Source organism: Eptesicus fuscus, chromosome 2 (genome assembly GCF_027574615.1).
Source record: "Eptesicus fuscus isolate TK198812 chromosome 2, DD_ASM_mEF_20220401, whole genome shotgun sequence".
In the NCBI taxonomy this organism is placed as follows: Eukaryota; Metazoa; Chordata; class Mammalia; order Chiroptera; family Vespertilionidae; genus Eptesicus; species Eptesicus fuscus.
In genome coordinates, this window is record NC_072474.1 from 92289464 (window position 1) to 92312150 (window position 22687).

Sequence of the window (22687 nt, forward strand, 5' to 3'; positions counted from 1 at the left end):
GGTGGGAGGGTGTGACAGAATGTCTTCGGGAGGAAAGATAATCGTTGACTATAGTTGGACTGTAGTCTAATGTGGCAAGACAATAGAATAAGGGAGATAAAACTATAAATATTTTTTTTATTGTTATAAATTTAAACTTTTAATTCTAAAAGTTTTCAAATGTAGAAAAAAGTAGAAAGAATAGAATGATGAACACCCATAGAATCCCCATCTACTTTTAACAATTATTAACATTCTTTTCTACGTACGTCATCTGTATAAATTTACACATTTTATGTTTTGCGGAAATAAATAGATGGCATGATATTTTACCCCTAAGTATTATAGCAGGCATCTCCAAGAATTAAGAAAGCTGCCTTACGTAAACACAATATCATTATGACATCTAACAGAATTAGCAATAGTTCCCAAATATCATTTACTAACCGTCCATAGTCAAATTTCCCAAATTTATCCCCCAAATCTTTAGCATTAAAAATTTTTAAAAGCTAGAACCCAAGCAAAAGACCATGTATGTCTTTTCTTTTTCTTTCTTTTTTTTTTTAATTATTTTTATTTTCATGCTTCTTAAATCTCTTTGAATTTAAAATTCCAGCTAAGATAGTAAGCCATTTAAGCTTTGGGGCACTGAAAAGATTATGGTGGTCTTCCCTCTCTCCTGCCTCATCTATCATCGATGTAATTAAAAATAAAAACAACACTGACTTTCAATAAAATACATGTAAGGAAGTCTAAGTAAATTCAGATTTCCCCCAGGGAAGACGATGACTTTGGTACTAGTTTTGAAATCTCATGTGATCACACTTTAATCATCAGCATAATGCTTACCTGTCTGGAGTGGTCTGGCGCTCGACTCTCAGAATTCAACAGAGATGCGATAACACGTTTCCAGTTGAGCCAAATGTCCAGTGTGTGTAAACCTCAAAGCTATGAAAGCACTTCCTTAGAGCTACTATGTAGACACACAGAAGTGATTTTCAGTTCGTTGTATATATGAGCTTTCCAGACACTGAGTTCTAATCCTTGTAGGTAGTTTCACAGTGAGTTTCTTAATATTTCTTTAAGCCCCCAAATCAGTTGGGACTTGTAGGTGCAATTGTCGTGTGAATACCTGGAGCCTGTGGTGGGGATCGCTTACCTGGAAGTTGGAAGAGGGTTGAGTTGGAAAGCAGAGGATGCAGGGCCTGGCTAGCTCCCCTCCGACCAGAAGGCCCTGACAATGCCCTGGGGCAGGGCGGTTGGGCTCCTTCTTTGTTTTTGGCCTCCTTGAGGCCCAGACAGGTATGGCTGGGCAAGTGTGTAGAATTGATGCAGGTATTGGAGCGGGTGTGAAATGCCCACCTGCCCGGCCTGCAGCTTCTACCAATGGCAGAATAGCCCTGGCATCCTTTGGAATGCCACCTGCAGCTTCTACCAATGGCAGAATAGCCCTGGCATCCTTTGGGTATCTGTGGAATGTTTTCTTGTAGATGTGCACCCTTCATTGCCTTTTCCTAATGATCTCTCCTTGTTATGCTTTGGAATTGGGGCTCTTCTGAGGGTCATTCCTTCCACCTCTCTTGTAGCTGCTCAGCGAGTGCTGATTTGATTTATTCCATCCAACCTTGTTGTGGACCCCAGCCCACCCTGTCTCTGCCGGGAGAATGCCTTTCACTTCGCTTTTAACTTTCACGCGGTTCTGTTGACCCACTTGGAAGAGGTTCCGTGTAGCGCCTGCTTGTTTTGTCTTCTGTCCTTAATTTAGTTTGCCTTTTATTGTATTGTAACTGAATGGATTCTTTCTCTTTCTATTAAGGGAAAGGAACCTGAGGAAAACAATGCTTACGGTAGTGGCTGCTTGTTAAGTGTAATTGCTGTTTTATGTTAATCTGCATGTTAAAATGAGTATGTAGGGGGTTGCTAAATTCACCAACCTGTTATCTCCAAAGTCTAATCCTTTTAAATATATTTGTTGCTTAAATGTAGGCATGCAGAGTGAAAAGGTCCAACTCTGCAGGTTTTTATGCATGTACATATAGCATTTAAAATTTTTATTTCCATCAGCAAGAGTCATTATAGAATACTAGGGAGTTACAGAAGAGCAGAAAGCAGAGATCCAGAGATAACTAGCATTAACAGTCAGTGAATTTATGTCTTGTCATTTTAGTCTGCATGCTATCTCTCTTTAAAAAAATATATATTTCAGAGAAGAAGGGAGAGGGGAAGAGAGATAGAAACATCAATGAGAATCACTGATCAGTTACCTCCTGCACCCCTCCCATTGAGGAGGCATGTGCCCTGACCGGGAATCAAACTGTGACCTCCTGGTTCATAGGTCAGCGCTCAACCACTGAGCCATGCTGGCTGGGCTGTATCTCTTTAAATGGGCATAATTTCACAACTGTCAGAACTTTTTGCTACTCATAAGCCTGTCTGTAGATCACCTGCATTACCATCTCTTAGAAGCTTGTTAGAAATGTGAAATCTTGAGCTCTATCTCAGACATACTGAATCATAATTTGTATTGAATGATAGTACACATACATGACAAGTTGTAAGCTCTGGAGCACATATACCCTGGGCAGCAGGTGAAGTGGATATGCCCCAAAAGGCCAAGACCTGTACTCGCTCTTCTTTTCCACTTCTTCTCTGCTCCTCTCGTCTAAAATAATTCCCTCCCTATATGGTGAAGATAAAAAAATGAGATCATAAATTTTTGTTAGCAAAGCATAGCACCCCAGTTGAGAAACCCAACTGTCTCTTGCATAAACATTTCATTCATTGAGCATTCATTAAGTGCCTACTCTGTTCCAGGCATACATGTGGCTGTCATGCACCCCGCAGTTCAAGCTTGCACACCGGAAACCTATATGACTTCATTGACCAATGTCACCCAATAAATTCAGTGGGGAAAAAAGTCTTGCATATACTGCAGTAGAAGCATACAGAGGCCAGGAGGATGGAGTGGTTGGTTCTGTAGGGATGGGGGCTGGAAGTCAGAAAGACAAATCGTCTCTGGGCTGAGTCTTTAAAAATTTTTATTTTATTTTAAATTGACTTTTAGTGAGAGAGAAAGGGAGAGAGAAACATCTATGTGAGAGGCATAACTTCTATTGGCTGCCTCCTGTATGCCCCCCACTGGGGACGGAGCCTGCAACCCAGGCATGTGCCCTGACCTGGAATCGAAATGGCAACCTTTTGGTGCACAGGATAATGCCCAACCACTGAGCCACACTGGCCAAGGCTCTGGGCTGAGTCTTGAAATATGAATCAGTGAACATGAGTTACAAGCATGCTTGGCTCTGGGGAGAGCTCACAGTTGGATAAACTGGATCCCTTCCTTCAAGGAAGGTTTGCTGGACTTAAGGACAGGAGACGGTGTTTAAAACTAATGAATGACAATACAAAGCACTTTGGTATTGGGGTGGAACCTGAAGAACCTGGGGTAGGGTCTGAACATTAGCTTCACAACTCGGTGACCTTGAACAAGTTTATTGCCCCTGTCTGAGTAGCCATTTCTTGGGTAAATTAGGGATAAAATAACAAACTGCTTCACAGAATTGCAGTGACTTAAAATGAGGTAACAGAGCAAAGCACTTGCTTGCCTTGGGTGCAGAACCAGTGCTAAGTGGTGAAGAGATTTTTAAAAAGTGCCGAGTGAGTGCCATAGACAGAAATATTGAGAAAGAACAAAGGAAAGAGAGGTCATTTCTTCCTGGACTCCGAGGGACCTTGTGGCCAACATGGCTTTAAGGATGTGGACGAGGAAGAGAGGGTGTGAAAAATGGGCCATTGGGAACGGAAGTAAAAGATAAAGCTGCAATTTTGAGACTGGATAGACAAAGGAAAGAGGTAACAGAAACGAGGGATCAAGTTTGTGGCGAGGGGGGCGGGGGGAGGAAATTCTGTGTCAGACACATTGAGTTTGGGCAGCTGCTGAAAGCTGTGGGTCTGGGATGTGTGTTTGCTCACATGGCTTGTAATTCAGATGCCTGGCCCTGTTCTAGGCTTGACCAGAGGTGGGCACGGGATGAAGTCAGTGTACATCTTGCAAAGGGGCGCTTTCTGCCTCATTGGAAATGCCCACACCCACACCGGGTTTCTCATCAGGATGGGAAACAAGGCAGAGCTTTTAAAACCTGGAGACCCAGCTCTTCTTCAGAATGGGTGGAGGAGAACTGAACTTTTCTGTTGCTAATCTTGACCCATTGCTTTCCTCTCCTTTGCGTTTCTTTTTCTTTTTCAATCTCCTTCTCCCAGCTAACAACCATTAATTGCTGCAGAACAGAAATGAATCGGAAAAAGATTTTTGAATTCTGAAACGGATAAAGTTTTTTGAGAAATGGACTGAATGCTCTAACACCAGTGGACTGTATTTCTATTTGTGTCAGTTTCCTTTCAACCATAAGCTCTTTTATGATCTCTCTTTATACAGAATAGATACAGCCTGCAAGTAACCATGGTTACTCATTTTTATGTTAGGGCTACCCTGCCATAGAAGATGCTAGCATTTTGCCAAGTTTGCTTTATCTGTTTCTCTCTCTCTCTCTCTCTCTCTCTCTCTCTCTCTCTCTCTCTCTCTCTCTCTCCACACACACACTTAATTTTTTGCTGAACCATTTGAATTAGTTGTAGAGATATGACCTTTAGCACAAGAATATTCTTCCTTGCCAAAACCGGTTTGGCTCAGTGGATAGAGCGTCGGCCTGCGGACTGAAAGGTCCCAGGTTCGATTCCGGTCAAGCGCATGTACCTTGGTTGTGGGCACATCCCCAGTAGGGGAGTGTGCAGGAGGCAGCTGATCGATGTTTCTAACTCTCTTCCTCTCTGTAAATAATCAATAAAATATATATATTTTTAAAAAAGAATATTCTTCCACCTAACTGATAATACTATTATCACCTAGAAATATTATCTCACATATAGATAATATTTGAATACCTACTTAAACTTCCTAAATTATTCCAATAATGTCTTTTCTAACCCCTCTCCTCATCTAAGATTCATCAACAGTCATTTGTTGCATTTTGTCTTTTTCGTTTCCTTCCATCTGGAACAGTCACCATGTTTTTGTTTTGTTTGTTTGTTTTTGTCATTCCCAGCACTGATATCTTGGAAGATTCCAAGACAGTTGTCTTGTAGAAAGTACCACAATCTGGATTTGTTTGTTACTTTATGGTTACATACAGATTAAGCATTTTGACCGACATACCACATCGCTCCTGTGGAGACACATATATTTAGTTGTCCTATAACTGAGCTCAAGGTACCTTTTCCCTTAGGTAAGTGGTAAGTGTCTGCGGGGTGATCCTCGGAGACTGAGTGTCCTGTCGCACAGCAACCTTTTCCCTCATGGCTTTAGCATCCTTTAATGGTTCTTGAGTGAATCAATTATTGCCTCACTGATTGCGAAGTAGGATTTTCTATTTCTGCTCTTCTTTTGGTGTTTATTAGCTCGAATTTTTTAATTAACGATGAGCTTCCCTCTATCCTCTTTTTCATGAATATCTCTGGGTAAATGGTTCTTTTTTATTCAATGTGTTCTAATTCATCCATATCGTTTTGTTGTTGTTGTTATTCAAAGTGATGACCAGCTCCTACCAATGTCTTTTTGTCATGTCTGCATTAATAGTTGAGCACTTCTTGCTTTCTGGCATAGAAACATGTTCTAGGCTTATCTTGTACTTTTCTTAGCTCAGGCCTGTACCCAACTATTTCTCCAAAGAGCTAAAATATTTAGAAACCAAAAATCTGGGTAATTTTCCTTAAAAAATGCCTATAACCCAGAGAAAGTTAAGTCACTCGGCATTTGTTTAAGCTTCCCCACCCCTGAACTTCTGCTAAAATAGTCCCATGGAAGCATTGCGAATTTAGAAATTGGAAGGAAAGGACCAGTGAGAGGAGGAGGTCACTGAAAGCGAAGATCTTTGGGTTTTGGACCGGAAGTGGCACAGTGATGCAAAAAATGACCTGCGATGGTGCCAAAGACCAATTTAGATTGTGTTGGAATTCTGCCCAGGGAGAGACTAGAGAGCCTGAGAAAACAGTTTCTGCTTGTTTTCCAGGTAGACTTTGAAAACATTGGTTGCCCTTTTTTTTTAACACCCGGTAATGCTACGAGACTGTATTCCCCTGAGCTAGGCATATGTTAATTCTTGCAGCAATTTAAGAAGTATGTAGGTTTCCTGCTGAGAGCTCCTCGGTGCTCTACATTTTCAGTCAGTGTGAGGCATGTAGAGATGGGTGTATATTTCAGCATGCCTTCTTTTAAAAACTAAAATTCTTAGATTTTCTTTTGAGTACTCATAGTTGAGTATAGCATCTGAGTTTACTTGCTGATTATACTAGTAATATTTGGTTGCAAATTATTAAAGGTGCCTATGTGTAGCATTTTAGGCGGCAACTTGTGAGACACAGAAACCAAGAATTCCCAAGTTATTTTCCAAAGTAAACAGCACGCATTTGATAAAATGATCGTCTCCGAGGGGGATCTTGAACTTGAACTGACTGATTTTTCTGGAACTCACTATCTCCTCTGTGATCTATTTTTATATGTAATAGCATAATTAAAATGTTCATTTGCCTATTCTGTTCTTTCAAACAAAAACAAAACACGATGCCAGTAGCTTTTGTTTCCATTTGCTAGGGGACCTATGAAAATGCTTAAAAATACAAAAGCAGATTTGAAACAGAAGGGCTTTGTTTTTGTTTTTTGTTTTTTTTATGGAAGTCAGCATTTTTTGAAAGAAAACAAAGAAGCAAAGACTACTACATCTATGCTTTGTGCAGCAGGAATATGGTTATTATTCAGGTGTATACATCTAATGTTTCGGATGCTTTGTAGTTTTATGAAACAAAACCACACACAAACACACACACACTCTGACTCTTAATCTTCAGTACATTTTTTGAGAATGGGGAGTCATAGTAAAGCAGCTGATCTATACAAAACTAGAGGCCTGGTGCATGACATTCATGCACTGACGGGGGGGGGGGGGGGGAAGGGGGGTGTCCCTTAGCCCAGCCTGCACCCTTTTGAAGTCCGGGAGCCCTCGGGGGATGTCAGACTGCTGCTTAAGCCCGCTCCCTGCATCCTTAGCACTGCTGCCGAGATGGGCCGCTGCGCTTGCCAGCTGTCAGGCCGGCTTGTGGCTGAGCAGCACTCCCCCTGTGGGAGCACACTGACCACCAGGGGGCAACTCCTGCATTGAGTGTCTGCCCTGTGGTGGTCAGTGTGCATCATAGCGACCAGTCGTTCCGCCATTTGGTTGATTTGCATGTTACCCTTTTATTATATAGGATAGTTTCTGGCTGTATGGTATGTGAGAAGGTTAAACCAAAAATGGAAAGGGACACATCATTTAAATGTGCTGCTAATAAGCACAGGTGAGTGAACTCAGGTGTGTGGGGGCCAATTTGAGTCTTGAGTACTATCACCATTCAGTTCTTAAGAGATTTCAGCCTGTGAGATTAACAAAATGCACTCGTGACTACAGAGTCACCACTTATGGCAAATGGATTATTTTCAAAGTCAAATTTCGTCGTGGGTGGGGACATTTTAATATAACTGAGTTCTTTTGGAGATCATAAAGATCAATCTCCCTGTTCTCACTTTCTATTTAAAACTGCCCAAGTGAACATTCATCCCTGTGCCCAAATCCACCACTCCTTGTATTTCTTTCATCTTGCTCTTGTTTGAAAGGAGCTTTATCCAGAACATAATTTCTTCATTCAATATGAAATTTCCTTCAGACATTAAGACAGCTCGTATACAATTATATAATTTTAAAAAATCTTTCATCTGGATTTTCCCAAGTCCATGACTATTTTAGCCAGTAAAAGCAAATTATATTTTGGACTCTGTAATGGATTGATATACTTTGAACATCCCTGTTGGGACTGGGTTGGCCTTGAACTATGAGTTAGAAAATACTTTTAAGGGTACAGCCGTGAAACTAGATCTGTTAGTAATTGTGGAGAAAGCGTCTGGTGTCCTGGTTCTTATGCTGGCCTTCACTCTATTGTCTGGATTCGCGTGTGAAATTAAAGTGGGGATAAAAAGAGATTTTCCCACCAAATGTCTCAGTCTTATTTTTTTTTTATAGCACATTGTTATTTTTTAATTGGAAAAGTAGATGAGATTATTGTGGAAAATTTGGGCACCACAGGGAGATGCAGAGAAAGAAAAATTATTCTACTCTAATTCTATTATCTCTAGTAAGCAGCTATTCACATGTTGACTTATTTTTTTACTTCTAGTTTTCTTTCTAGATGTAGATACTTTTAAACAAAATTGGTACCACATTGAACATTTTGCCTTATAGTCTGCATTCCCACGAACACTACTTAAAAACATTTTCCCACTTAAATACCTTACAGATTTAAAAAATCTATTTATCCATTGTTGGATACTTAAAGTTTTCAAATTGCTTGAAATGATATTACTTATAATAGAAAAGTTCTTAGTATATATCTTTATGTATAATTTACACTTTTTTAAAGGATAAGTTCAGAGGCTTTTCAATATACTAGTTTAAAATCTGCCTTCCCAGCAATTATGGGTAAGCCCTCTTTTATCCAAGAATCTATAACACCATCATCTTGGTCTGTAAAGAATGGTGCAGTACCACCTTATTTATCTACCACCTTTAGGGAACTTCTCATAAATAAAATTTTCACATAATAGAAACTGACCCTTAAGAGTCCATACTTGGTAATTGTGAACATTGTGAATGAGAATCTTTCTAAAATTGTATTATATATGTTACTGTTCCCTTTAACATAATGAAAAGATTTGAAAAATCACAGTGCAACCTCTTCTGGTTTACATCATAAGCAATCTTATACACCAGGGGTGGGGGACTTTTTCCTGCCCAGGGCCATTTGGATATTTATAACACCATTCTCTGGCCATACAAAATTATCAACTTAAAAATCAGCCTGCTAGACCGACTGGCGTGGCTCAGTGGTTGAGCAACAACCTATGAACCAGGAGGTCAAGATTCAATTCCCAGTCAGGGCACATGCCCAGGTTGCAGGCTTGATCCCCAGGGTGGGGCATGCAGGAGGCAGCCAATCAATGATTCTCTCTCATCGTTGATGTTTCTACCTCGCTCCCTCTCTCTTCCTCTCTGAAATCAATAAAAAAATATTTTTTAAAAATCAGCCCACTATATTTGGTCAAACATGTAATTAACTCACCCCCAATGCCTTGGCAGGCCAGACCAAATGATTTTTTTTAAAATATATTTTATTGATTTTTTTACAGAGAGGAAGGGAGAGGGATAGAGAGTTAGAAACATCGATGATAGAGAAACATCGATCAACTGCCTCCTGCACACCCCGCACTGGGGATGTGCCCGCAACCAAGGCACATGCCCTTGACCGGAATCGAACCTGGGACCTTTCAGTCCACAGGCCGACGCTCTATCCACTGAGCCAAACCGGTTTTGGCCAGACCAAATGATTTTGAGGGCTTATACAGCCCGTGGGGTGGACGTTCCTCACCCCTGTTATAAACACTAGTTACCGTGCAGTCATTTCTGCTAAAATGTGATGCACGCATTTCTAAAAAAATCACCATGCTATGCAAAATCATGCAGTAGAACCCAACCCACAACGCTTATGGGATAAATGGGGTCAGGGACATAGCACTCAAAAACCTTTATCAGTGTTTACTAGTGATACATTAAAAAAAAAAAGGTTTTTTTTTTAAATAAAAAATTGAAGCACAATTTTACACGTATTAGTTGGTTAAGGAATAAATAAATATGGCACTGTACCTTGACAAAGCCCTGACCTTTTCTTGTCCGAGGGTTTGGAAGGGTTGCAGCCTGTGAGGTATTCTGAAGTGTTGGAAGGAGCATCACCTGAAATCTGAAGGAACGTCGGGGCACCCGATGCGGATGGGTGTGGCTCACAGCACGCTGGTGGAAACTGAGACCACACTAGTGCATGTGTGAGGCATGGACTTTCGCATTCTATCTCCCCTTACACATCTGGGTGCCACCTGGGTGCAGTCTTCTGCTATTACCCAGCGTTGCTTGCAATGAAATGATGCATAAACAAATGTGAAATTCGAGTTATGCTCAAATTGTTTCCTACAGTCTTAGTCTTGGAACAAACACAAGGTTTAGCAGAATTGAGTACAACATGTGGTAATACGGTGATGTGTAGGAGATATTCTGCTGTGTCTATCCTATGTGGAGTTAATCTGTGTAAAACAGAAGAATCTGGCATGAGAGTCAGCACTGTGTAAGTGTTGGCAGTAACAACGACAATAATAATAATAAAAGATGCCTATTGATGTTTCTGGGATTCTGCCTGCTTTTCAGTTGTGACTGCTACTGTAGCAGTTCTGTCTGTCTTCTAATTGACCTATTTTTCAACCTCTTGATGAGTTCATCACGCTTCTTAGAATTACATCTAACATAAGGCCCAGAATGGGAGAGCACAGACTTGAGGTTATGGTTTACCTGTGGCATCTGTTTCACCTACTCAAACGTTGTAACCTTGTGAATGAGCTGTTATGTATGTATTCATTCACAGCATTGTTGGGGAAGTAACTTAGGTTTTAAATCGGGTTATTATCGTGCAGAATTTTTGGATTTTCTGGGTGTTTGTTTTTAGAAAAAAGTTAACAGGACTCTTCTTATTCCCACCTGCTGCAGGGAAGGGGGGGGGGGGGTGCCTAAGGGAATACATCTGAAGGGCATTACGTTGCTGATGGTTTTCTTTGTTATTGTTCCCGTCTGTTCAAACTGCTTCGTGTTTGTGAGATGGGCTCATCTTTGGAAGGTGGTGCAGGCACAAGTGTGATTTCCTTAGACCTTCCCTCCCAAATCTCAGTATAATTAGAAGTCCAGATCCTCCCTCAGTTGCTCTTTATGACTCCCCGAGAAGGACATTTTTACTACGAATGGTTGCCAAGAAGCCTCGCTGATTCCTGCTTTAGTAACTTTAATAAGACAACAGATCAAAATGCCGTCCAGATTTAGCAAGCCTTGTTAGTATTGTTCTGAAAGAAACGTAGCTCACAAAACTCATCATTTAGCTATTCAGTGAAATCTGTACTTTAATTATGCAGAGAGGATGTGAATAGCAATGGGATGTTTTGATTTTTAATTTCTAACCTGACTTTGAATTTTAACTATTTTTGTCTCTACACAATTTTTAGATACATCTGGGCTGCCTGACCTCACTGAGTGATTGCTATTAATTAACAAGACTTTGTGGGAGAAGGGAACTTGCCTTTTGAGCTTTGTACCAAAGATCGGGGAAAAGTAAGTCATTTTCTAACTTGCTTTTTTTAAAAAAAAATTCTGATATACTTCTCTCAGAAAGTTAACAGTGGGTCTGTGGCCTTTCTGCTTTCCTTCTGTCCTGGCTTTGTAAGTTTTATGTATTCATATGGATTTGAAACATGGGAAGGGACTCAGGAGACCTTTTAAAAAAAAAAAAAAACCTTCTAAAGAGATTCGGATGACTCTCTGCATTGTGCCATTTCTTTTGGGTTTCAAAAACTGAGCCCTCAAGGTTGTAATAAGGCCTTTTATTTGATGTGCAGTAGGTGAATTAAACTTTAAAAAAAATAAGGGAATGCAATGTGGTGTGACAGAAAAGTGAGTCCAGTGTTTTGAGCTTCAGGTATTTTAGACTTTTATATGGGCTCTTTGATTCTGAATTTTTGGAATAAGAATGAAATCCATATGGTTCTTTTCTTGTCTGGAAAGGAAAACAAAATGTAGAGTCAAGTGTTCAATAAGTTCTTCATGTAGCCTTTTATTGGAAGATTTGGTGCACCTGCCGGTTTTATTATTTTATACCTTTTTGAGGGACTTTCAGATATGCTAATTGAGACACCTGTATGAATGGTTTTGCTATCTTTTAGAAAAAATTGCTTGAGACTATAAAGTTCAATTTTATTCTCTGATATTTTTGAAAAGATAAAATGGGCCTTAAAAATAATACAGTCACTGTACTTTGCTGTAAATACTACTTGGAAGCATGCGTGGCCCATAAGAATGCAAACAAAACAACACACACACACACCCAAACCTTCTTTCTGGCATGTTCCAGGAACAATATCATTGACAATAAGAACTGTTCATGCATTTAATTACTAGGTAGTTTTCTAAACTAGGTATGCCTTGTGTCTTACAGCTCCTCTACATATTTGATATAGTTGAAGCATCTAAAGTAAAGCAAGGCAGAAAAGAACTTTGCTCTACAAGTTCTATAGAAGCATTAGATAATATCAGATTTTATTGTTATACTAGTGGCCTGGTGCATGGATTCGTGCACATTGAAAGGAAATTAATTAGAAGAAATATGTTAATATTGCTATTCACCCTTTCTCTATAATAGAAGTGTAAACCAAATTCATGATCAACAGTGACAGATTGAAACACACGTGTACGATGAGCGCCAGTGAGCGCTTTATATGTATCGCTCTTTATATGTATCGCACATGTGCGAGTCAACCTAGCCTTTTATAGATATAGAATAAACTTGCTTAATTAGACCTGCTTTCTGATTTAGCTAAACTTTTTCCAGCCCAGTGAAGCATCCCAACTTCTCTTGCAGGTAATTGTCAGAAACACAGCAGTAAATATCAACACGAAGCATATTATTATTGTAGATCACGCAGGGAGAACAAGGGGTAACATATTTAACTGCAGCGGTGTTTGACTATATTCTGTGCAGTGAGAAAACCTGAAGTCATTTTTAAGGTCCACTATTTCTTACTTCTTTTCAGTCAGGTCAAGTTTCTAAACTTTCTAAATCTCCATTTTCCGGCTAATGAAAAGAAAATAGGATTCTAATGAGTCTCCTATCTACCTACTCCAGGACTTCTGTGAGGATCAAATGAGATGAGGCACATGAAAACGCTTCACAGATATTTGATTAAAGTGTACAATGTTTGCACCTGGCTATAAAGCAAGTTGTATTCCTGGGCTGAAGAAACTGCAAGGAAGCTAGTCACTAGGGAGAGCAAGCCAGGCATTGCTACATGATGACATTACCTGGCGCCCACAGTGACCGTTTCTGGGCTGGGCTGGGCTGGGCTGTGGGCCACATTTTGTGCCATGGGGTCTTGGCAGCGTTGGCTGCGATTTGGTGGGGTGTCGCTCCGGGGTGGTGGCAGGGCCTGTGTCCCACTTGGGGGAAGCTAAGTGTTGGTTTGTTGGGGCCAGGTCTGTGGTGCTGTTTATTTTTAAATGGCCAGTGCATGTCATGGCAGCTCCTGCGTTGAGCGTCTGCACCCTGGTGGTCAGTGCATGTCATAGCTACTGGTTCGATGGACACTTAGTCTTTTATATATATAGATTATATTTACTATAAATTTACTTATAATTAAATTGTGTATTTTTTGGTAGTAATTATAATAATAAGGTAAGGGTCTTTAACTATGAACCCCATTTGAAGTTTAATAAGATATTTGTACTGAAAAAATACTATACATACACACATAGAGTAATCACACACCACGGATATAATTCTGAGTGCTGTTGAGTCTCTGCTCATATAGTCCATTGAAAGGAAGGACTTTGGAAATTTCCTCCCAAAACAGTTGTTTTGTTCCAGTGAAATATGGCAATAGCGAAATACTGTTGGCAATGGAATTTTAAAAGATGATAGCAGTTTTTATTTAGTTAAATTTTGTAGTCTTGTATTCACGTATTAACCTTAAAATAAAGGAAATCCTATTGGTGTAGTTGTTATTCCAGCTTGGAAGGATATTTGAAAGAGGATTATGTTGGAAGTCACCAATCTGTTCACAGAAAGGGAATGAAAAGGACAAAAGGTTAATTCTCTGGGCCTCAGGATTCAGATATATGCAGTGGTGTTTGGATTGGAGATAGAACTTAGTCTCAGAAAGTAAGCTGCTTAAACAGCCTTTCAAATCATTTAGCATCTCTTGAAAATTTAATATAGTCTCTGGTGAAATATTTTTCTTCCATTATACCAAAATATTCCCTTTGGGACATTGTTGTAAAAGTCATTTTTCCATTTTGTGGAGGCAAGGTAGCTGTAGGACTTTTGATCACAATAATAAGCTAAAGATAGACATTGTGTTGCCAGAGGGACCATGGCAAACAGATCTCTGCTCACTAAACCTGATGTCATAGGTGAATATTTATATGCACCAAAGGATGTTCATAATTCACCTTTAAGCTAGCAAAAAATAAAAGGAGAAGGTTATAGTACACTAGAGGCCCAGTGCACGAAATTTGTGCACGGGTACGGTCCCTAGGCCTGGCCTGCGATCAGGGCCATCTTCCTTAGGCCTGGCCTGCGATCTGGGCCATCTCCCCTGACTGCCCCACCCCCTGCCACCACCCACCCCTGGTTCCCCGTTCGCCATTGGGTGATTGGTGCCTGATGGCCAGGGGAAGGGTCCGAGAGGTTGGCTGTTCCCGCCAGCTCACTGGCCCTGCCACCCACCCCCTCCAGTTCTCCGTTCGCCATCAGGCGATCGGAGCCTGCTGGCCAGGGAAAGGGACCAAAAGGTGGTCAGTGTGCCTCATGATGACTGGTCCAACGGTCGTTCTGGTCCTTCCACCGTTAGGGTCAATTTGCATCTTACCCTTTTATTATATAGGATAAGTATGCTCCACAGGAATCTCGTCCTGAAGCAATTGTTATGTGGAAGTAATCATTAAGGGAGGAGGAGGGATGTCCTTTCTGAAATTTATAAGCCATGAGCAAATGGTGCTGACAGTACTTTGTACGCTCTCAGGGGTGCTTACATGTGTTGGTGACTGGCTTCTTTTTGAGGAGGCAAGCGCACGGTTTTAGGGAAAATTCAGAACCATAGACCACCTCCGCACTTCTTTTTAACTCCCTTTTGTCCTCTACTTTTCTTTCTTAATCACAGATATGTTTTCAAGTCTTCCCTGTTTCAAGTATTTCATTTAATTATTTGAGGTCGATTTCTGAAACTTGAGTCTGTAATGCTGACAAAATATAGATACACTTTTGAAAAATTAGCCATGGATGATTAACAAGTAAAAAACAGCTGCTATTTTATTATCTTATTTAATACATGCACATGTTTATGTTAATACTAAAAGAGTAGTATATGCCATAAATTATTTGGTATCCTGTTTTTTTCCATTTAACAATAAATAATGAACTCCTATGCTAATAAATAATTTTTAAAAAAATCCTCACCTGAGGATATGTTTTTATTGATTTTGATGTGAGAGAGAAATATCAATTGGTTGCCTCCCATATGAGTCCCGACTGCGGATTGAACCCACCATCTAGGTATGAGCCCTGACCAGGAATTGAACCCACAACCTTTTGGTGCACAGGGCAAAACTCCAACCAGCTAAGCCACCCAACCAGGGCCCTATCTTAATAAATATTTATCTACAATCTCATTGTTAGTGAAAGCGAAACTGCTGGATCTTAGCTTTATGTTGATTTGAGGCTACCCTGGCTTTCAGTTAGGAAGGAGTAGAAATAGGTGTCGTATATGGTGTAGGTTTTTCATCTGCAAACAGAGAATAGATTAGGACTCCTGTAGTCTCTGCAGTGTTTACTGTAACCAGACGTCTTCTGAATAGGCGGCTGGTGGGGCTAAATATGTGTTCAGATTGTAGGTGTCACTGCCTGACAGGTACGGTGTATGCAGCATTGTGTCTTCTTTGGTCCCTTCGTTCCATTACAAGAGCGCAGGTGACATGTTCCTCCCGCATAGCTGTCTCCATCAGTATTTCTGTTCTTAAGGAAGGATTCTACCTACATGTTTCTTCCTCTCAAGAAACCATTACTAAGGTAATGGGTACAGAAGGAACATTTCCTAGACTTTGGGATATAATGTATTGGAATCAATTGGAATTCAAATTAATTGGAGATGCAAAATGTTTCAGACACCTTTGCATGCTTTTTCAATTTTAAGTTTATTTATTAAGCCAACATCTGTTCAGCAACTACTGTGTGCCAGGCACTGTGTTAGGAGCTCATTATTCAGAGATTAATGAGATATGCTGTTGCTTTCAAGGAACTTAATTTGAGTTTCAAATTCAGAACTCAAATAACATTTATTCAGCTTGTACTGTATGCCAAGCAGTGAGCTGATGGATGGTCTTAGATGAGGTCTTTGGCTAGTAAAATTGAGTAATGATATTTATTGACCCATCCCCTCCAAACTAAGTTATGAATAGAATTTTCTAATCTATACATTTTTTTCTTCCATTATATTTTATTAAACTTTTGGTACCTGCTACTACTTGTTAAGTTAAATTAGCAAATGGGAAAAAAAGTTAAACAAATAACAAGCATTTAGTTGATAAATATAGAATGATGATTTTAAAAATATGTGTGTGTGTATACATGTATGTTTTTTATATTTAGAAACCTGTATACGTTTAACGTAGTTGTACTTTCTGCTAGTAGAGTAGTTCTTAGTTCACATGATACAAATAAATATATCAAGATTGACTTTCTTTTTCTTTTTTTAAGTATATGAAGATTTAATGGCATTCTGCCCTTAGTGTAGCTCCACTGTCTGAACAAGGATGGAAGCCATAGTATTTAATCACTTGGTTTTCCCAGTAATTCCTGGGATTGGGGATTATTGAGACTCAGGGGAAAAGGGACTTGCTCACATTCACACAGCTAGAAAACGTTAGAGTTAGGACTCCAGTCTCCATCTGTCTAACTCTTGCAGGATCCTCCTGAGTCCAGTGAGCTGGTGGGGAAGGTGGACTCACAAATGCTCCGGGCCTGCCAAGGAGGGGCAGTCATTTCAGCTGAGGAATCAGGAAAGGTGTTTGCTGCACTGAAGAGCTGGCAGGGAAATCAGCCTCAGGGCTGAGCTAGAGGACAGAAAAGGGGAGGAGAGGAGGGGCTGCAGGAAGTGCATGCTCCAGGTCATAGAGGAATGGAGGCTCGTGGGTGTTCAGAGGGTAGCTGGGGATGGGCGTGTTGGAGAGCAGCGTAGGGTAGGCTCAGGTTGCAAAGCCTCGGTGCCAGAATGAGGAAGGCCTATGTGTGCCATGCTGGAGACGCGGGGTTACTAAGCTCTATATAATGGTGAGAATTTTATGGTAGAAGAAATTTCATAACTGGAGGGGAGTTTTACAAAGATCACTTGGGGGCAGGCTGCAATATAGACTGAAAAAGAGGACACTGGAGACACAGGGTTGTGCAGATTGTTCACTGCACAAGGGTACGTGTGAGTGGTGGTGGGGACCAATAATGGCCCAGCACGTTATTCACCAAGCTGTGTGCTCTTGGGATTGGGCCTGCCTAGAGAGGGCCTGCACCTTTAAGAATTTTTGCAACAAGCTGCCCTGCTTGCTTATAAAATAATAGGAGAGATTAGATCAAGAAATAACCATGTACCCTAAGGCTTGAGTCTGGAGGTGGATGTGATGGTCTGTTTCCTGACTATATGATGTTGGGCATGTTCCCCGTCCTCTCAAAGTTGATTTCCTCATCGTTAAGGGAGAGTTAATAGGATCTAGCAGGGCCCCGGACAGAGCAGTTAAGGGGCGTTGGTAAGAAAAGGAGCTAGGCAGGCAAAATGGACAGATAATAGTCCTGGGACTGGAAGCCACTGCTAGCAGGCTACCCTGAGAGTGTCCTGAGAACTTACTAAGAGTTTTACATGTTTCATCTTATTTAACCTTTTGCACTCGGATGTCGAGTGTGACTCGACATGATTAGCATTAGAATAAAGGAATCGAGAAAAAAGCAAGCGAGTGCAAAGGGTTAATCCTACATCCGTTCTGAGAGGTAGATGTCATTGCCTCATTTTAAAGATTTTGAAACTTTGGCTCAGGTGGGTTAAATAACTTGTCTAATGTCACAGCCAGGGAGTGGCAGTCAAGGCTTCAGCCCAGGTCTATGTGGCTCTCATGCTCTTAACAGCTGTGCTGAAGCGCTATGCTTAGAAGTGTGTGCACTATGTTGAACTCCCTTAAAACCCTACTTGAATCTCTCTGATGACATAATCTGATTTTATCTTTTACTAGTAGCCCATTGCAGGAAGATTCCTACAATAGGGCTTCCTGCTGCGCTCTCCCCCGCCCCGCCCGCCTGCTTCCCTTCCTTCTCCCCCCCCCCCCGCCTGCTTCCCTTCCTTCTCCCCCGCCCCACCTGCTTTCCTCCCTTCTTCCCTGGCCCCACCTGCTTTCCTCCCTTCTCCCCTGCCCTGCCTGCTTTCCTCCCTTCTCCCCGCCCTGCCTGCTTGCTTCTCAGCAGCTTCGCTCCCTTCTGCAGCACTTGGCTTCTTTCTACGCTGTCTTGATATGCAAATTAACCACCATCTTGGTTGGGTTAATTTGCATACTCACCCTGATTGGTTGGTGGGTGTGGCTTGGGCGTAGCAAAGGTGCAGTCAATTTGCATATTACTCTTTTATTAGGTAGGATTGTTTTTCACTTGAATTGGGTCATAGTTTTCATATAATGCTGTGTTTAACTTACTAGACTGTGAGATCCTGAGGACTGGGATGTAGTCTCATTAATTGTTTTTTCTTGTGGTCTTTCCTAAATTATGCATAGATAAGGTGATAGATCTCTAAAATTATTTTGTGTCCTAAAATTCAATAATTTTAAATTATGTAAGTAAGGCTTCAGTTGCAGTAAAAGTGAAGTCAAAGGAGTCACCCACCCTGGTTTCGTTTGCTGGAGCATCGTCCTGTACACTAAAAGGTGGCAGGTTTGATTCCCTTTCAGGGTACACACCTAGGCTGTGGGTTCCATCCTCAGTTGGAGCGCATATGGGAGGCAACCGATCGTTGTTCCTCTCTTTCTCCCTTCCTCTCTCTCTCAAATTAATAAAAACATATCCTCAGGTGAGGATTTAAAAAACGATAAAACAAAAGGAGTCACTGGATTTTAGTGTGCTATCTGGATTGATTGCTAAAGTTTTAGGAAATTCCTAATTGCCGTTTTATCAGATAAATAATTGGTGACTGGCTGTCCAAGACTGAAGCCACGATCAAAGTGCCCTTTGGCAAGCCCTCTTTGCAGGCTGTGAAGCCGTGCCTTCGGCCGCATCGCCGTGCCGGGTATAAAAGTCAAATGTCGTGAATGCTCATTTCGAGTCCATGAACAACGTCACACTGTCATTCATGCCGGGAGGACCTCAGCTTGTAAACTCATGCGGAGCCCTTAGGCTGAAGGTCACTCTTGTTTGGTCCCTGCTGGGTGCAGGTTGAGACAACAGAGGGACGTGCTCTCCTCCTGCAGGGCAGATCAGGGCCCTGGGGTCCCATTGCCTAAATTTGCGTCCCAGCTTCTCTCTGCTTCTGAACTCTGTGACCTTGGTGAGAAAGAGTCCGTCAGATGAGGATGGGTAAGAAAACAGGTTGTCCTGATTGGTTCCTGTGCTGCTGGGTCCTGGGGAATTTAGGGGGGAATCCACGTCCTGATGGGAGCCGCTTGTGCTTTAAAGGCATCCAACGTGTGAGCGCGGAGGACAGATCGGACGCTTCACTGTTACAGCCCATGTTTATCTCAGGACGAGGCTTTGCTGATGTCATAGCAGAGGTCACGTTCTCTTACAACACGTGCATCTCCTTCGTGAACTCTGGAGGCAGGTTTGGCTGTGCTTCATACTCTGTTTGCCTGAGGACAGTAGGAAGCGATGGCTTTTAAGAAAATGGAAAATGCTATTCCAGATCAACATGGCCTCTGGGCTTTGAGAAACTCGGGGTTTCTTTCATCTTCCAGAAGAACAGCCCGAGTGAGCTGTGAGAAAGGAAACCAGACCCGGGGAAGTTTCCTAGCTTGTCTCTCTGGCTGCTCCTGAGAAAGAGGAAGAGAAGACCCTAAATAGCTCCAGTAGCCTCAGTAGATGGCGAGTTCAGGTGCGCTTGAAATAGAGCGCGTGGTAGCTTCTGATTCCCATGGGCCACTGCTGGGCTTGGGGGAAATGGGCCTCAGAACATTGCTCTGCTGCAAAAACAAACGTGTGCCTGTCTGCCACAGAGTTTATATTCTTTCATAAATGCGAAGTCGCACAAAGACTCATGATGTGATGCCCTCTTGAGGTTTTATATCATGGATTACTAGAAAAGCAAGCAAGTTGGATAAAAATACTCCCCAGACCCAATCTTATCCTTTACACTTTCGAGTAAGGGCAAACGTGGCCTGTGCATTCTTCACAATGAAGAGCAGCTTTCAATAAACGTAGGATTAAAAACCTTTTCCAGGGTCCCCTTTCCTCACTATGTGACCCCCGCAAAAAGCTTCAGTCGGCTGTAAGCTAGTAATCCCTTAACACAGGGATACTTTGGTGGGGAAAATATAATCGGGTTGTGCACCTTTCCTTTTACTTGTTAAACTAATTGTTGTTTTCCTGCATTTAAAAGCAGATGTTAAACTCTTCCTTTGATGTTCAGCAGCAGACAGACTCCAGTTGTGTTGTAATATGTTTGTTCGAACATATCTATTGTTTAAATAAAGATCAGCTTTGGCAAATTAGATTTTGATGGTTACATTTTGATCTGGAGCCACAGAACAGAATAGCAATTTATTCATTCATTCAATTCGCGCTCATGTGATTCCTGCTTGGCCCCGTACATAGATTGTTTTCAAATCTCACAGATACCACAAAAACCTTGCAAACTAGATAGTGCTATCTCTATTTTATAAATAAGAAAAACAAGGCATAGAGAGTGATCAGAAAACTTGCTCACGGTTGCATTGCTATTAAGTGTCTGGGAAATACCTGTGGGTTTTTTTTTGGCTGGCTCCAAAGCTGCCTTTTAAGAGGAGGTAATCAATGGAACAAAGATTTTGAGGAGTTGGAATCAAGAGTAAAGAGGTTAACCTTGAACCTTTTGTGCATTCATTTACTCAGCAGGCATTGATTGAGTGCTTATTTTGTGCCAGGCACTCTGCACGGTGCTGCAGATTCAGTGGTGGGCAAGACATGGCCGAGTCCTCACCAGCTTCAAGGAGGAAACGATGATTGAAGAAGAGTGTTTGCTCCCCGCAAAGCTGCAGTGTCTTGGTTGGGAGAGATTTTTTTTTTTTTAATTGATTTCAGAGAGGAAGGAAAAGAGAGATAGAAACACCAATGATGAGATAGAATCATTGATAGAAACATCAATAATGAGAGAGAATCATTGATCGGCTGCCTCCTGCACACCCCCTAATGGGGATCTAGCCCGCAACCCAGGCATGTGCCCTTGACCGGAATCAAACCAGGGATCCCTCAGTCTGCAGGCCGACGCTTTAGCCACTTGAGCCAAACCGGCTACAGCTTGGTTGGGAGAGGTTTTATAAAAAATTTTTAAGATGTGGAAATTTTGACACCTTAACAAAAGTTTATTTTGTTATTCTTTTACACCCGTATATACACTGAATGGCCAGATTATTATGATCTCTGAACACATAATAATCTGGCCACTCTGTGTGTGTGTGTGTGTGTGTGTGTGTGTGTGTGTGTGTGTGTATTAGAGGCCCGGTGCATGAATTCGTGCATGGGTGGGGTCCAGCCAGCCTGGCCAAGGGGAGAAGACATGGGCGGTTGGCTGGCCTGCCTGCTGGTCGAACTCCTGGTCGAGGGGAAAATTTGCATATTAACCTTTTATTATATAGGATATATACTGAGTGGCCAGATTATTATGTGTTCAGAGATCATAATAATCTGGCCACTCGGTGTATACTAAATTAATAAACAGAGGGATGGCTTCACTAGAATACTTTGCAATTGTACCCCTTGCTCGGGCTCCTTAGAACATGCAAGGATGGAGGTTGGAGTGATACTGTATTGAGTTTTAAGTAAAGTGTTGCAAACACAGATTTGAAAAATCACCTGGCAAAGACTATGTCTGTTTCAGCTTTGGATTCCGCATCTCATATAGGAGGCACAGTGCCTGGCATGTAGCAAGTTCCAATACCTCTGGTTGGTTGGCTCAGTGATGGGAAATCAAATAGGGGGAAGGAAGCTCATAGGGAGGGGATAAGTTGGGTAACATCAAGGAGGAATGTGAGATTGGCAATAAAAAACCCCGATAAATAAGCAAGGAGAGCCATGACAGATTACAGACTTACTTCACATGTGCAAACTGTTTTACTAACCACAGCGGGGAGGAGCTGTGTTCAGGGGATCTGGACCTGCCATTGAGTTTGGGTGCTTGGGAGAGACTGCAGCCTTCTTTTGATCGTCTCATTGGACGCTTCTGACTTCCTGTTCACACATGAACCCTCTATGCCCTCTTTCCAACCACAGTCTTGATTTCAATTTTTGAGGATTTTTGGCTTTTAAGTACAGTATTTGATAGGGTGACTAGACATGTTGGCTTGCTGGGACAGACCTGACTATGCCTGTTTTCTGTTATTATATTTCGTAATGCTCCTCTCAATATCATGTATTCTGGTTTGGAAGGTAAATTAAATGGCCACGTTGCTAAGAATGGAATTTGGTGGCATTCTATATCTTTAAAGAAAACCTTTGTAGCATCCAGACTAACTTTGAGGAATTAACTTAATGTGGATGTAGTACCAATAAAATTACACAATACACTAGGGTCTGATTTCTTATAATAAGTAGAAAGAGAAAATGAGTGGTAGCTGAAAAGAATCATATGTAGAGAGAAATAAGTTGATTTCAACAAAATGAACTTTAATTGCTAGTACAACTAATGGCTGGCATCAAAGGGCATTTAAAGGTTATCCTGATGATGGGTGGCGTTTAGGGAACCTGGCATGCTTCGAGGAAATCTTGGCATCATCAC

At 41.4% G+C, this 22687-nt stretch overlaps 1 protein-coding gene across 1 annotated transcript in view; it reads left to right on the forward strand.

The window, feature by feature from the left end:
* The window catches only part of APBB2 (amyloid beta precursor protein binding family B member 2), a 339921-nt gene that overhangs the window by 92903 nt on the left and 224331 nt on the right, over window positions 1-22687 (forward strand). The window contains exon 3 of the mRNA XM_054729387.1: window positions 11156-11261. The gene's annotated coding sequence lies outside the window, so the exon portion shown is untranslated. The remainder of the gene's footprint in view (window positions 1-11155; window positions 11262-22687) is intronic.